We start from the raw sequence: 15,103 nt of genomic DNA on the forward strand, positions 1-15,103 counted from the left end.
AGCTTTGCCAATTACCAACAATAACACCTTGGACACACACCAAGCTTTATAAGCATTTGCAAAAGAAGATGAATAATATTACTCACCTAATAGAGTCATTTGTTTTTGTTATTCAGGCGCTTATTCGTGTCCAACTCTTTGCAACCCCATGGACTGCAGTGCGCCAGGTTTCCCTGTCCTTCACCACCACCCGGGGTTTGTTCAAACTCATGTTCATCGAGTCGGTGATTCCATCCAACCGTCTCATCCTCTGTCGTCCCCTTCTCCTCCTGCCGTCAGTCTTCCCCAGCATCAGGGTCTTTTCCAGTGAGTCAGTTCTTCCCATCAGGTGGCCAGTGTATTGGAGTTTCAGCTTCAGCATCAGTCCTTCCAATGAATATTCGGGGTTGATTTCCTTTAGGATGAACTGGTTTGATCGCCTTGCAGTCCAAGGGGCTCTGAAGGGTCTTCTCCAACAATACAGTTTGAAACATCAATTCTTCGGTGCTCAGCCTTCTTTATGGTCCAACTCTCATATCTATACTTGACCACTGGAAAAACCATAGCGTTGACTAAGATGGACCTTTGTCGGCAAAGTCAAGTCTCTGCCTTTTAATACACTGTCTAGGGGATGGCATCACCGACTCTGTGGACATGAGTTTGAGTGTACTCCGAGAGTTGGTGATGGACAGGGAGGCCTGGCGTGCTGTGATTCATGGGGTCGCGGAGAGTCGGACACGACTGAGCGACTGAACTGAACTGAACTGAACTAGGTTTGTCATAGCTTTTCTTCCAAGGAGCAAGCATTTTTTAATTTCATGGCTGCAGTCACTGTCCACAGTGATTTTGGAGTCCAAGAAAATAAAGTCTGTCAATGTTTCCATTGTTTCCGCATCTATTTGCTATGAAGTGATGGAACTGGATGCCATGATCTTAGTTTTCTGAATGTTGAGTTTTAAGCTAGCTTTTTCACTCTCCTCTTTCACCTTCATCAAGAGGCTAGTTTCTTTTCACTTTCCACCATTAGGGTGGTGTCCTCTGCATATCTGAGGTTATTGATATTTCTCCCTGCAATATTGATTCCAGCTTGTGCTTCATCCAGCCCAACATTTTGCATGATGTATTCTGCATATAAGTTAAATAAGCAGGGTGACAATATACAGCCTTGACGTACTCCTTTCCCAATTTTGAACCAGTCCATTGTTCCATGTCTGGTTCTAACTGTTGCTTCTTGACCTGCATACAGGTTTCTCAGGAAGCAGGTCAGGTGGTCTGGTAATCCCATATCTTTAAGAATTTTCCACAGTTTGTTATGATCCACATAGTCAAAGGCTTTGGTCAATGAAATTGAAGTAGATGTTTTTCTGGAATTTTCTTGCTTTTTCTATAATCAAATCTTGCTTTTTCTAGAGTATAAATCTTGCTTTTTCTATAAATAGATGTTGGCAATTTGATCTCTGGATCCTCTGCTGTTAGGAGCCCTAACATCTGAGTAGCCGTGATAGGCCTGAGACCTTGCTTAGGCCTAAGTTTCAATTTCCTGGAGACAGGGTGGAGGCTAAGTTCACAGAAACTCATCCCTAAGAAGATCCCGCCCGGCGCTAAAAATAAGAAACTCCTCCCTAGAAAAGTCCCTCCAGCGCCAAAAATCAGACCAATCAGAGGAAAAAGGGAAATCCCCCAGAAAAACCCCACACGTGCATAAACTGGCCAATGAGCTTCTGCGCACACATGAACTGGCCAATGAGCTTCTGCCAGCTTGATCTTTTGAACAAAAATAGGTGCTTATGTGATCTAAGACTATGAAAACCGCTGTGACCTGGGCTTGGGGCCCTTGTCTGCACTCCACTGCGCTGGAGGAGGCATGAGCCCTAGCTCGAGCTAGAAATAAACCCCATTCTTGCTTTTGCATTGCTGCGAGTGTCTTATTCTACCAGGATGGGGGGACCAGACCCAGGGCATAACACTGCCTCTTCTAAATCCAGCTTGTACATCTGGAAGTTCTTAGTTCACATACTGTTGAAGCCTGAGTATGACTTTGCTAGCGTGTGAAATGAGTGCAATTGTGCGATAGTTTGATATTCTTTGACATTGCCCTTCTTTGGGACCTGAATGAAAACTGACTTTTTCCAGTCCTGTGGCCACTGTTGAGTTTTCCAGATTTGCTGACATATTGAGTGCAGTGCTTTTATAGCATCAACTTTTAGGATTTCCAATAGCTTAGCTGGAATTCCATCACCCCTGCTAGCTTTGTAGTGATTCATCCTAAGGACCACTTGGCTTTACATTCCAGTATGTCTTGTTCTGTACAACCACTATTGTGGCTATCCAAGTCATTAATATCTTTTGTATAGTTCTTCTGTGTATTATTGCCACCTCTTCTTAATATCTTCTGCTTCTGTTAGGTCCATACCATTTCTGTCCTTTATTGTGCCCATCTTTGCATGAAATGTTCCCTTGGTATCTCTAATTTTCTTGAAGAGATCTCTAGTCTTTCCCATTGTATTGTTTTCCTCTATTTCTTTGCATTGATCTTTGAGGAAAGCTTTCTTGTCTTCCTTGCTATTCTTTGGAACTTTGCATTCAAATGGGTATATCTTTCCTCTTTTCCTTTGCCTTTCACTTCTCTTCTTTTCTCAGCTATTTGCAAGGCCTCCTCAGATAACTTTTTTTTTTTTTTGCATTTCTTTTTCTTGGGGATGGTCTTGATCACTGCCTCCTATACAATGTCACGAATCTTCATCCATAGTTCTTCAGGCACTTTATCAGATCTAATCCCTTGAATCCATTTGTCACTTCCACTGTATAATCGTAAGGAATTTGATTTAAGTCATACCTGAATGGCCTAATGGTTTTCCCTATTTTCTTCAGTTTAAGTGTGAATTTGGCAATAAGGTGTTCATGATTTGAGCCACAGTCAGCTCCCAGTCTTGTTTTTGCTGACTGTATAGAACTTCTCTATCTTTGGCTGCAAAGAATATAATCAATACGATTTTGGTACTGACCATCTTGTGATGTCCATGTGTAGAGCTGTCTCTTGTGTTGTTGGAAGTGGGTGTTATAACCAGTGTGTTCTCTTGGCAAAATTTTGTAATTAAATTGGATAATGTATATAAAATTGTTAGTACAGTGTCTGATATATAATAAAGTCATTAAATGCTAATTTCTAATAAGAAGAAAAATAAACACTGAAAGAAACTAATGACCCTATCACAGTAATTTCAGAGAAGCCATGCAGATATAAATCCAAATTAAGTATATTGAAGAGTATATGAGAGGAGAAAAAGGAGTCAAGGAATTCGGTATTGAAGATAAAATGATAAAACAGCTGTGTCAGAGGGATGTAAGGAATTGAGCATAATGTTCCCTTAGACCCCCACCCCAGCCTTTTCAGGAAATAGAACGTGAATATTATTAGGCTTTGGGGGACAACTTGCTCTTGTTCTTTAGTTGCCAACTCTTTCACAAGCCCATGACTGCCTGTAGCCCACCAAGGTCCTCTATCCATGGGAGTTTCCAGGCAAGAGTACTGGAGGAAAACAACTTAGAGAAGGACAAATTAAAAATATAAGACATAACTTGGGTTGGAAAAATTAATATTGTTAAATGGGCATTCTGCCAAAGGCAATCTACAGATTAAGTGAGATCCCTGTCAAATTACCCTTGACATTTTTCACAGAACTAGAACCAATAATCCTAAAATTTATATGAAACCAGGAAACACCTAGATGTGCCAAAGCAATCCTGAAGAAGAAGAACAAAACTGGAGGCAGAAACCTCACAGACCTCAGACAATACTGCAGAACGACAGTAATCAAAGCAGTGTGGTATTGACACAGAAACAGACATGTGGATTAAAGGAAGAGGGTGAGAGCCCAGAAACAAAGCCACACACCTACAGTCAAGTAATCTTTTCCAGAGGAGGCAAGGGTATACAGTGGAGAGAAGACAGTCTCTTCAGCAAGCGATGTTTGCAAAGTTGGACAGTTGCATGGGAATCAATGAAGTGGGAACACACCCTCACACCATACACAAAAATAAACCCAAAATGGCTGAAAGATGATACCATAAAATTCCTAGAAGAGCGCATAGGCAAAACATTCTGACATAAATCATATCAATGTTTTCTTAGGTCAGTCTCCCAAGGAAAGAAATAAAAGCAAAAGTAAACAAATGGAAATGAATCAAACTTGCAAGTTTTTGCACAGCAAGGGAAACCATAAACAAAACAAAAAGACAACATAGTGACTGGGAGAAAATATTTGCAAATGATGCAAGTGCTAACGGCTTAATTCCCAAAACATACAAAAAACTCACACAACTCAATAACAAAAGCAAACAACCCAACTGAAAAGTGTGCAGAAGACCAAAACAGACATTTACTCAAAGAAGACATACAAATGACCAATAGGCCGATTACTACATGCTGTGTTGCTTTAGTCATGTCTGACTCTTTGCAACCCTAGGGACTGTACCCTGCCAGGCTCCTCTGTCCATGGGATTCTCCAGGCAAGAATACCAGTGAGTTGCCCCACCCTTCTCCAGGGGACCTTCCCAACCCAGGGATTGAATCCGCATCTCTTGTCTCTGGCATTGGCAGGTGGGTTCTTTACCACTAGCGCCATCTGGGATGCAATAGGCACATTCAGATCAGTTCAGTTCAGTTCAGTCGCTCAGTCGTGTCCGACTCTTTGCGACCTCATGAATCACAGCACGCCAGGCCTCCCTGTCCATCACCAACTCCCGGAGTTCACTCAAACTCGTCCATTGAGTTGGTGATGCCATCCAGCCATCTTATTCTCTGTTGTCCCCTTCTCCTCCTGCCCCCAATCCCTCCCAGCATCAGAGTCTTTTCCAGTGAGTCAACTCTTCGCATGAGGTGGCCAAAGTATTGAAGTTCCAGCTTTAGCATCAGACCTTCCAATGAACACCCAGGATTGATCTCCTTTAGAATGGACTGGTTGGATCTCCTTGCAGTCCAAGGGACTCTCAAGAGTCTTCTCCAGCACCACAGTTCAAAAGCATCAATTCTTCGGCGATCAGCTTTCTTCACAGTCCAACTCTCACATCCATACATGACCACTGGAAAAACCATAGCCTTGACTAGAGGGACCTTGGTTGGCAAAGTAATGTCTCTGCTTTTTAATATGCTGTCTAGGTTGGTCATAACTTTCCTTCCAAGGAGTAAGCATCTTTTAATTTCATGGCTGCAATCAGCATCTGCAGTGATTTTGGAGCCCAAAAAATAAAGTCTGACACTGTTTCCACTGTTTCCCCATCTATTTCCCATGAAGTGATGGGACCAGATGCCATGATCTTTGTTTTCTGAATGTTGAGCTTCAAGCCAACTTTTTCACTCTCCTCTTTCACTTTCATCAAGAGGCTTTTTAGTTCCTCTTCACTTTCTGCCATAAGAGTGGTGTCATCTGCACATCTGAGGTTAGTGATATTTCTCCCGGCAATCTTGATTCCAGCTTGTGCTTCTTCCAGCCCAGCGTTCCTCATGTTGTACTCTGCATAGGAGATACTTAACATCTCTAATTATTGGAGAAATGCAAATCAAAATTAAAGTGAGTCAGGAATTGCAGTCAGACCGTATCACACTGGTCAGAATGGCTATCATTAAAAAGTCTACAAATAACCAATGCTGGTGAAGGTGTGGAGAAAAGGGAAATCTTCTACACTGTTGGTGGGAATTTAAGTCGCAGCCACTGTGGAAAACAGCATGCAGGTTCCTTAAAAAACTCAAAATAGAATTGCCATATGATCCAGCAATCCCACTGCTGGGCATGTATCTGCAGAAAACTATAATTTGAAAACGTACATGGACCCCAGTGTTCATAGCAGTACTATTTACAATAGACAAGACATGGAAACATCTTAAATGTCCATTGACAGATGAGTGGATCAAAAAGATTTTGTGTGTGTGTGTGTGTTGGAATACTACTCAACCATAAAAAAGAATGAAATGATACCATTTGCAGCAACATGGATGAAACTAGAGATTATCACACTGAAGTGAAACAAGTTACAAGAAAGACAAATACTATATGATATCATTCATATATGGAATCTAAAACACGACACAAATGAAAGTATTTATGAAATAGAAACAAACTACAGATGTAAAAAACAAACTTACAGTTACCAAAGAGAAATGAGGATTAAGGAGGGATAAATTAGCAATTTCAGATTAGCAGATACAGACTACTACTTATAAAATAGGTAAACAACAAGGTCCTACTGCACAGCACAGGGAACTATGTTCAGTATCCTATAATAAACTGTAATGGAAAAGAACATGGAAAAGAGTATGTATGTATGTGTATAAGTGAACTCTTTGCTGTACTCTAGAAATGAAAACAACATTGTAAATCAACTCTAGTTCAATTATTTTTTTTTAAATACAAGAGACAAGAGGTGATCATGGGTAAGATCAATACAGGACCACTCCTTGATACTCCCATTGACTCTTACTGCCATTACTCCTGCTGAACATTACCACTAGTTTAGGCTTTATGAAACACAAGTCTGCAAATATCACGTCCTCTGCTTTGCTGTCCCTGTTTCAAAGCTATCAAGGAATTCCTGTGGTCCAAGCGATATTATTGAAATGTCTTCCCAACATTCAAGGCCCTCCATAATCTTGCTAAGTTCACAATGCTGTCTTTCCCTATAATCTGTAGACTTCCCCAGCTGAATTTTTCTCCTAGCTCCTTCAGGGATCCACCTAACAATGTCTTCACTTACCTCTTGCTCTGTCCTAATTAAAGGTCAACTTATACCTCCAGTAAGTATTTCCTGGAACACTACACTTATCAATGATCCCCTCTTCCTTTCTAACTCTCCTAGAACTATAGTGACAAGCCAGGCCACGAAGTGATTTTTTTTGTTTGTTTCATTTTAAGTAGTGTAATCAGAAGTTTTCACATAAAAATCTGAATTTCTGGCTTCTTTTGAAAAATCAGGCCTTCTCTCCTGGCAAGTCTGGACTGGAGTTGAATGTAAAGTGGGCCTTTCAGCTAGGGTGTGCATTCTCAAGTTTTATTTTTATACCTGGTTCATCATTCTCATACCCACTTGTGCCTGACTCATGCAAGAGTTTGAGTTTGTAAACCCAAGTCTAAACTGTAGCCGGACACTTGGTGTACACTACATGGCAATTATTTATCCTTACATTTATCATGTCTCCTGGAAAAGTTCCACATGGAACTTTTATGCCTGTTTGGGATTCCCCACAATGCCTAGCACAGCAACCTAAACATAGAATATTTAGTATAAGATAAACGAGAATGAGAACCTAATCTGCCTTTTCTTAACTAACCCATCACCCAACAAAACTACAGTTATCCCATTCCAAAAATAAATTCCAAGGAAAAAATTCTGTACTTGGAAACAAGAAAGCACTGGGACTGGAGAGAGGAAGGCAGTCGTAGAAAGGTTGGGTTCAGTGATACCAGCTCTGGTCTTGCAGCTAGAGCAAGAGGTTTGAAATTTATCCATTGCAGTTGACAGATATTTGTGACTCTTATCAAGGCTTCAGGCTAGGAGACTGTTGATTCTTATTTCCTCACTCAGGTCAGATGTTTGAGACTCAAAGGCAGGAAGAAAAAGAGCAAGGATGACGGATAGTGGTGATCAGAACAGATTATATGGTAGTTCCTCTCCCACTTCATTCTCTAATGTGGGAAGTACAAACAGAGGGCTACTGCCAACTTGTAGAGCCTACGGAGTTGATTAGAGCTTCAAGGGAGGGACAGGCCAGGATTTGAATCCCGATCGTATGACGCCACAGTAAACACATCCTAACACTATGCCAAGAAAGAAGGATTTACCATGAAGTTAACAAACTTTAACCTTCAGGACCACTTCCTTGCACAACCCCTTTTCAAGGCGCTGGGCAAGGCTTTAGCAATGAGCTTATTGGTCATTATAAAATTCTATAAGTAAAGTATTCTCATAGCAATGATTAAGATCCCTGTATCCTTTCACTCAGACTCTCTAATACCTTCCCCCTGTTAGACATTTCTGGGATCTGCTAAGAGGAAGTTGAGTTGGGATACAAATATTTTGAGTTGTATTTATGTGGTATACAGTCATTTTCACTTAGAGTCATTGCCATACATGTAAATGTAGAAATGGCTTTTAAGAATATCTCTATTACCTGCTATGTAGACTCATTTGGCTTTATGGCCCATAGCTGTAGGACCAGAGGTCACATCTTGATATAAGTGGCATGTAGATTGCGGAGGAGAGACAGGTTTGAAAGTTATGTAATCAAAAGTTAATATTTGGGAAAATCTTCCAATCATCACATGTGAAAATTTTCTAATGGAGGATTCAGTTATCATTAACATGTGATACAATAGTAAGCATTCAAGATAATAAGCTCTGTCTCCTGTTATTCATACCCCACTCCCCTCCCACATTATGTCAGTGTTGATCAATTGAATACAGAAGAGGTGGTGGCATGTCACTTGCAAGGCTAGGTCAGGAAACCCATTGCAGTTTACACCTTCTGTCTCGGTCTCTCTCTTTCTCACCTTCTTTCTCTCTCCCTCAGGAAGGAGCCAGAAGCCTGTAAGATGAGTTGCCAGGTGGAGAGGTCCACATGGTAAGAAACTGAGGTCCCCTGTTAACAGTTACATGGGAGAATTTTGAAATGGGTCCTCCAGCTTCAGTCAAGTCCTCAGACAACTTGTAGAGATGGCTGACAAATCGATCACCACTTTATGAGAAAACCTGAGCCAGAACCACCCACTGCTCCTGAATTCCTGACCCACAGAAGCCATGGGGGAATAAATGTTTGTTGTTTTAAGTCAGTAAGTTTAGGGATAACATATATAGCAATAAATAACTAATATATCTACCAAAAATGATTGCTCTCTCTTGGCCAAGAATATATTAAATAATTCAATATTAGCCCTACAAAGTTTTAGTGCTTATATATGTAAGAAACTTGATAGAAGTTTCCCCAAATTTGACAACAATCTAAAATTGTCACCAATTTTATCAGTAAGTTGTGAAATAGAGTTTTCTAAACTATCATGGATAAAACTACTTTTAATAAAAATGCCAGAGTGAGGGCTCCCTGGTGGCACAGTAGATGAGAGTCCACCTGCCGATGCAGGGAACAGGTCGATTTCTGGTCCAGGAAGATTCTACATGCTGTGGAGCAACTAAGCCCGAGCATCACAATTACTGATCCCGTGCTCCAGAGCCCATGAGCCACAACTCCTGAGCCTGCGGGCTGCACCCACTGCAGCCCAGGCGCCTAGAACCTGTGCTCTGCAACAAGAAGAGCCACCACAGTGAGAAGCCCGTGCGCTGCAACGGAGAGTAGCCCCCACTCGTGGCAACCAGAGAAAGCCCCTGTGCAGCAAGGAAGACCCACCCAGCCAAAAAAAGAAAATAAAATGCCAGAGGGAAGACTGGTCTACTTTTATACCCTTTATAGAAGACATTACAAAATTGTCATATGAAAAGACAATCAAAGACTATGTAGCTAAACATATAGAAAAATCTATTTTAGAAGATATAGAGTTTATTGGTTAAAAAATGACTCTTTTAGTTTGCAGTGTATATGGTTTAAGATCATTTTTATATGCAGTATATTGTTCCTTGTCTAGATAAATGTTCACTTTTATTTGATTCCTTTTTCTGGCTGTGCTGGGTGCCCAGCGCCGTGAGGGCGTTTCTCTAGCTGTGGCGCCTGGGGGGCTGCTCTCTGCTTGTGTGCCGGCTCCTTGTTGCGCTGTCTCCTCTTGTCATGGAGCACAGGCTGTAGGGTGTGAGGGCTTCGTAGTTGCTGTGCGTGGGCTCAGTAACCGTGGCTCCCGGGCTCCAGAGCATGGTCAATAGTTGTGGTGTACATGCTAGTTACTCTGCTGTATGTGGGATCTTCCTGGATCAGGGATCGAACCTGTGCCTCTTGCATTGGCGGGCAGATTCTTTATCACTGAGCCACCAGGGAAGCCCCAAATAATCACTTTGGAATCTAATTTTCTCTCAATAACTTTACATTATTTTTCTAGTGAAAGTTACACAGTCATGTCCAACTGGAGTGCATAGCCTTTCCTTTTTCCAGGGGATCTTCCCAACCCTGGGATCAAACCCAGGTCTCCCACATTGCAGGCAGATTCTTTACCAGCAGAACCATAAGGGAAGCCCAAGAATACTGGAGTGGGTATCCTATCCCTTCTCCAGGGGATCTTCCAAACACAAGAATCGAACCCTGGTCGAACCCCCAGAGGGCTAGGCTACAAAACCTTTGCTCTGACATTGGACACCGTAAAATGTTTCGTCAATTATTTACTAAAGAGGTCTAAAGATTGAAATTCATTTAGAATCAAGGTGGGTGGGGTGTGAGTAGAGAAAATCTGGCATTGTGCCTTTGGTCTAGATAATTTAACTCTTTTTAACAAACCAAGGGCAAGCCCACATTCACCCCCTGAGAATTCTGTTTGTATATATGGAGTTGGGTGGGGGTTTCTCACCTGAACTTCAGAGGATCTCCTGACTGGTTCTCCCTCTTTCTAATTGCCCTAGCTTTTAACTTCTGACCCCTGCAGTGTCCCTAATACTCCATTATTTTTCCTTCCCACTTTGGGAGAGACTAAATAATCATGATTATTTCCATCAACAGGGAACTGGGGCAGTTTACTGCAAAAGAGACTTACTGTGTTACCAGAGCTGCTAGAAAAGAATATGGTAGGCCTCGAAGAATTGATGACCATTAAAAGATATTCAAGATATATTGTAAAGGGGGGGTGAGGGTGGGGGAAGCAAGTTGCAAAACAACATGCATAGTTGTAGCCTGTTCTTATCCTAAAATTACTATATTTCATTTATTCTAAGATACACACGGTTCCGTTCCGTTCAGTCGCTCAGTCGTGTCTGACTCTTTGCGACCCCGTGGACTATAGCCTACCAGGCTTCTCCATCCATGGGATTCTCCAGGCAAGAATACTGGAGTGGGTTACCATCTCCTTCTCCAGGGGATCTTCCCGACCCAGGGATCGAACCCCGGTCTCCCGCATTGGAGGCAGACGCTTTAACCTCGGAGCCACCAGGGAATTTTAACATCTCTGATCAACGGCCTATCAGAGTTTAATTGGCAGTTTTTTCTCTTCAGTTCAGTTCAGTTCAGTTCAGTCGCTCAGTCGTGTCCGACTCTCTGCGACCCCATGAATCACAGCACGCCAGGCCTCCCTGTCCATCACCAACTCCCGGAGTTCACTCAAACTCATGTCCACAGAGTCGGTGATGCCATCCAGCCATCTCATTCTCTGTCGTGCCCTTCTCCTCCCGCCCCCAACCTTTCCCAGCATCAGAGTCTTTTCCAGTGAGTCAACTCGTCGCACGAGGTGGCCAAAGTATTGCAGTTTCAGCTTTAGCATCAGTCCCTCCAATGAACACCCAGGATTGATCTCCTTTAGAATGGACTGGTTGGATCTCCTTGAGGTACAAGGGACTCTCAAGAGTCTTCTCCAACACCACAGTTCAAAAGCATCAATTCTTCGGCGATCAGCTTTCTTCACAGTCCAACTCTCACATCCATACATGACCTTAGAGGTCTATAAAATAAAATACATAATCAATAATACCTTAGATTTGATGACGGAGAAGGCAATGGCAACCCACTCCAGTACTCTTGCCTGGAAAATCTCATGAACGGAGGAGCCTGGTAGGCTGCAGTCCATGGGGTCGCTAAGAGTTGGACACGACTGAGCGACTTCACTTTCACTTTTCACTTTCATGCAAAGGAAATGGCACCCCACTCCAGAGTTCTTGCCTTGAGAATCCCAGGGACGGGGGAGCCTGGTGGGCTGCCGTCTATGGGATCACACAGAGTTGGACACGACTGAAGAGACTTAGCAGAAGCAGCAACAGATTTGATGAAATACAACAATTGTTAAAGAACAAAACTTGAACTAAATAAGTTAAAGCTTTATCCAAGTTCAGTAAAATTTCAATAAAGTAAATTGAAATTTACTTTACTCAACAATTCATAAACCAGACAGAAGACAAATAGAAGGACAGAGTTGTACAAAATGGATGTTTTGCTAAGAGGAAATAGAAGCTTTTTTACAGGCAGAAAGAGGGTAGGACAAGAAAGTTTAAAGTGGATTATTTGGGGAAGTTTGACTCACTGGAAAAGACTCTGATGCTGGGAGGGATTGGGGGTGGGAGGAGACGGGGACGACAGAGCATGAGATGGATGGATGGCATCACCAACTCGATGGACATGAGTTTGAGTGAACTCCGGGAGTTGGTGATGGACAGGGAGGCCTGGCGTGCTGTGATTCATGGGGTCGCAAAGAGTCGGACACGACTGAGCGACTGAACTGAACTGAACTGAACGGAACCTTTTCTTTGAAAGGTGGGTGGAATCTTAGTAGGCAGATTGCCTCACTAGTGCAAACCAGGACATTTCAGACTGATTGGTTTAAAATGTCTCACTCCTGGGAGAGGCCAAAACTACTTTAGGCATTAGGTCTCAGTGGTGCTTAGCATAAGTGACCCCATTCGGGGGCTCCTGCTTCTTTTTTAACACTGTATATAACACACTAATCAGACCAAGATGCATCTTGAAAGCCCTAGTCTGGAGAACCCTTCATCTGTTTAGAAAGCCTTCTATTAAACTGAAAAATCCTAGGTGTTGAGGCACAAACAGTTACCAAGAACCTGCTCGTAGGGCTGGTTGACATGGCAATCAGAGCATTGTCATGTAAGGGAGTGATTGGGGCTGGGATTCTAATGTTGTGGCTTCTCACTTTGAAAGCAGATAAACGTCCAAGTGTGAAGAGACTCAACACTCTTCTGTCCTGATTCATGCCCAGTCCTGGACTGGCTGGGACTCTCTCATTAAGCTGGTAGATGAAGGAACAAGACCAAGAGGAAATAAAAGGTGCCTGGAGTCCCAACTGCTTACCATCAAAGGGTATCCTTTCTTAGTAGCAGGGCTGTATCGTTTATCCAAGTTCAGTAAAATGTTATCCTAAGCAAGTTCTCGGAGAAGGCAATGGCACCCCACTCCAGTACTCTTGCCTGGAAAATCCCATGGATGGAGGAGCCTGGTAGGCTACAGTCCATGGGGTCCCTAAGAGTAGGACACGACTGAGCGACTTCACTTTCACTTTTCACTTTCATGCATTGGAGAAGGAAATGGCAACCCACTCCAGTGTTCTTGCCTGGAGAATCCCAGGGATGGGGCAGCCTAGTGGGCTGCCGTCTATGGGGTCACACAGAGTCGGACACGACTGAAGTGACTTAACAGCAGCAGCAAGCAAGTTCTGTTGAGCCTATAACCCTAGGGGGATCTAGGGTTCCTACTATATTAGTGTAATATATTCAAGTGTATTTGCATATAAAAAAGTTAGAATACAGGATAAATTAATGAGAGATTCTCAGGAATGATATTAATGGAGATTTAAACTTTGTACTTTAATATTTCCCTATTATTACCTTAAAAAAAATCACTTAAATTATACCTTTATAATATAAGAAAAAAGGTAAAGATAATCCAGTGGGAAAATACAGGCTAATATTAATAATTAAGTGGGTAAGCAACTGATGTATTTCCTTTTGACATCTTAACCCTCAACTTTCTAATGAGCATGAATTGTTTTTTTCCAATACGAAAATGTTTTAATAAATAAAAGAAACTCCCTTCAAACATGTTTCACTTCTGCAAATAAAAATAAACGCACAAATTCTTCAACATCGCAAGGAAAAAATTGTTTATTTCTAAATCAAATTTACACAGGATTTGGATTTATTCATTAAGCAAACATACTGGTGAGAATAAACTGCCTACTGTCGGGTTATAATCCTGGGTGTTCATTGGAAGGACTGATGCTAAAGCTGAAACTCCAATACTTTGGCCACCTCATGCAACGAGTTGACTCACTGGAAAAAGAGTCTGATGCTGGGAAAGGTTGTGGGCGGGAGGAGAAGGGGACGACGGAGAATGAGATGGCTGGATGGCATCACCGACTCGATGGACACGAATTTGAGTGAACTCCGGGAGTTGGTGATGAACAGGGAGGCCTGGCGTGCTGTGGTTCATGGGGTCGCGGAGTCGGACCCGACTGAGCGACTGAACTGAACTGTCGGGTTAGAGAAAACTCCCGCGGCTTTCTCGCTTATTATGTCAATTTGATTTTAAAAATCTGTTTTTAATAAAATACAGTGTCACGAAATCTGTAACTTTCTAAAACTTCTAAAAGAGAAGGGAGGCTGCGGCTTAGCGCCTCCCGTCTCACGTGACCCTGCCACACGGGGAAGCCATCTTAAGCATCGCCTCATAGAGGAAACTACATCTCCCAGAATCCTTGCGGCTTGCGTCGTGCTGGCACTTTCACTGGCAGGGTCTTAGAGCTGAGCCTGTAGCCGGGCGCCATCTTTGACTCTGGCAGTCTTGGATATCTGCTGGTGTTGCTGCTGAGAAGACGGCGGGCGGCAGCGGCTAAGAAAGAAGAGAGACGTGGCAGCAAGCGGGAGTCGGGGATAGTGTCGACGGTTCGGTAAAGTTTCTGTTCTCTGGTAACTAAACCCGTTTTTTTGCTTCCCGGGTGGCTTGGGGCCGGGGAGGTGGGGGAGAGGGCGAGGGGAGTGGCCGCGGCCTCCCCTCGCCCCTGGGTCGCGGCCTAGCCCGGAAAGTCAGAGCGGGTCCTTGGGTCTTGCGGTAACGACCCCCTCCTCCACCTCCCAGCGGCCGGGGCGGGCTGGGCGCCCCAGCTCCGCGCTTCCAGCCCCCGCCCGCCCTGCCCCCACCCCGCCGCCTCGCTCCCCGCCCCCACGGCGCCTGCTCCCTGCCCAGCCTGCTTCCCCTCCCCCACATCCGGTGCTGGCGAAACTGGGATCCCGGAGCAGCCCCCGGACTCCGGCTTGCTACCCTGCCTCCCGAGGAGCGCTGACTCTAAATTGGTTTCTTCGGGGGCGAGAGTTTCCCTAGTTTAGCGGACCCCTGCCGCGTAAATCCGATTGAGTGCTAGGAGCTGATTTTACCTACTCTCATTCCTCTCTAGGGCCCCACTACTCGGGAGATTTTCTCAAACTCCACACACAGAAAGCCACCGACCTTATTCCGGTATCCTACACCCCTTCCGTACCTTAATTA

General features: G+C 43.5%; 1 protein-coding gene across 4 annotated transcripts in view; it reads left to right on the top strand.

Moving 5' to 3' along the window:
• Positions 1-14,369: 14,369 nt before the first annotated feature.
• The window catches only part of ZC3H11A (zinc finger CCCH-type containing 11A), a 46,340-nt gene continuing 45,606 nt past the window's right edge, over positions 14,370-15,103 (top strand). Inside the window, exons 1-2 of one of the 4 annotated variants that reach the window (XM_055420095.2) lie at positions 14,370-14,507; positions 15,012-15,073. The gene's annotated coding sequence lies outside the window, so the exon portion shown is untranslated. Of the gene's footprint in view, positions 14,527-15,011; positions 15,074-15,103 lie in introns of all 4 variants that reach the window. The other 3 variants (XM_055420093.2, XM_055420096.2, XM_055420097.2) reach the window with 3 other exon arrangements.

The sequence above is a fragment of the Moschus berezovskii genome, chromosome 17 (assembly GCF_049115385.1).
Source record: "Moschus berezovskii isolate FMDL1 chromosome 17, NW_MosBer_1.0, whole genome shotgun sequence".
NCBI classification, from domain to species: Eukaryota; Metazoa; Chordata; class Mammalia; order Artiodactyla; family Moschidae; genus Moschus; species Moschus berezovskii.